Raw genomic sequence first — 1,923 nt, 5'->3', positions numbered from 1 at the left:
CATGTTGTGTCTATTTTCTTGTTGTGTCTATTTTCATGTTGTGTCTTTTTTCATGTTGTGTCTTTTTTCATGTTGTGTCTATTTTCATGTTGTGTCTTTTTTCTTGTTGTGTCTTTTTTCTTGTGTCTATTTTCATGTTGTGTCTATTTTCATGTTGTGTCTATTTTCATGTTGTGTCTTTTTTCTTGTTGTGTCTTTTTTCTTGTTGTGTCTTTTTTCTTGTTGTGTCTTTTTTCTTATTGTGTCTATTTTCATGTTGTGTCTATTTTCATGTTGTGTCTTTTTTCTTGTTGTGTCTATTTTCATGTTGTGTCTATTTTCTTGTTGTGTCTTTTTTCTTGTTGTGTCTTTTTTCTTGTTGTGTCTATTTTCATGTTGTGTCTATTTTCATGTTGTGTCTATTTTCATGTTGTGTCTTTTTTCTTGTTGTGTCTATTTTCATGTTGTGTCTATTTTCATGTTGTGTCTTTTTTCTTGTTGTGTCTTTTTTCTTGTTGTGTCTTTTTTCTTGTTGTGTCTATTTTCATGTTGTGTCTATTTTCATGTTGTGTCTATTTTCATGTTGTGTCTTTTTTCACGTTGTGTCTATTTTCATGTTGTGTCTATTTTCATGTTCTGTCTTTTTTCTTGTTGTGTCTTTTTTCTTGTTGTGTCTTTTTTCTTGTTGTGTCTATTTTCATGTTGTGTCTATTTTCACGTTGTGTCTATTTTCATGTTCTGTCTTTTTTCTTGTTGTGTCTATTTTCATGTTGTGTCTATTTTCATGTTCTGTCTTTTTTCTTGTTGTGTCTATTTTCATGTTGTGTCTATTTTCACGTTGTGTCTATTTTCATGTTGTGTCTATTTTCATGTTCTGTCTTTTTTCTTGTTGTGTCTTTTTTCTTGTTGTGTCTTTTTTCTTGTTGTGTCTTTTTTCTTGTTGTGTCTATTTTCATGTTGTGTCTATTTTCATGTTGTGTCTATTTTCATGTTGTGTCTTTTTTCTTGTTGTGTCTATTTTTATGTTGTGTCTTTTTTCATGTTGTGTCTATTTTCATGTTGTGTCTATTTTCATGTTGTGTCTTTTTTCTTGTTGTGTCTATTTTCATGTTGTGTCTATTTTCATGTTGTGTCTATTTTCATGTTGTGTCTTTTTTCTTGTTGTGTCTTTTTTCTTGTTGTGTCTTTTTTCTTGTTGTGTCTTTTTTCTTATTGTGTCTATTTTCATGTTGTGTCTATTTTCATGTTGTGTCTTTTTTCTTGTTGTGTCTATTTTCATGTTGTGTCTATTTTCTTGTTGTGTCTTTTTTCTTGTTGTGTCTTTTTTCTTGTTGTGTCTATTTTCATGTTGTGTCTATTTTCATGTTGTGTCTATTTTCATGTTGTGTCTTTTTTCTTGTTGTGTCTATTTTCATGTTGTGTCTATTTTCATGTTGTGTCTTTTTTCTTGTTGTGTCTTTTTTCTTGTTGTGTCTTTTTTCTTGTTGTGTCTATTTTCATGTTGTGTCTATTTTCATGTTGTGTCTATTTTCATGTTGTGTCTTTTTTCTTGTTGTGTCTTTTTTCTTGTTGTGTCTATTTTCATGTTGTGTCTATTTTCATGTTGTGTCTTTTTTCTTGTTGTGTCTATTTTCATGTTGTGTCTATTTTCATGTTGTGTCTTTTTTCTTGTTGTGTCTTTTTTCTTGTTGTGTCTATTTTCATGTTGTGTCTATTTTCATGTTGTGTCTATTTTCATGTTGTGTCTTTTTTCTTGTTGTGTCTATTTTCATGTTGTGTCTATTTTCATGTTGTGTCTATTTTCATGTTGTGTCTTTTTTCTTGTTGTGTCTATTTTCATGTTGTGTCTATTTTCATGTTGTGTCTATTTTCATGTTGTGTCTTTTTTCTTGTTGTGTCTTTTTTCTTGTTGTGTCTATTTTCATGTTGTGTCTATTTTCATGT

The sequence above is a fragment of the Callionymus lyra genome, chromosome 16 (assembly GCF_982586985.1).
Source record: "Callionymus lyra chromosome 16, fCalLyr1.hap1.1, whole genome shotgun sequence".
Taxonomy (NCBI): Eukaryota; Metazoa; Chordata; class Actinopteri; order Syngnathiformes; family Callionymidae; genus Callionymus; species Callionymus lyra.
The sequence above is the reverse complement of the archived record's forward strand: the minus strand, read 5'-3'. Positions refer to the sequence as shown.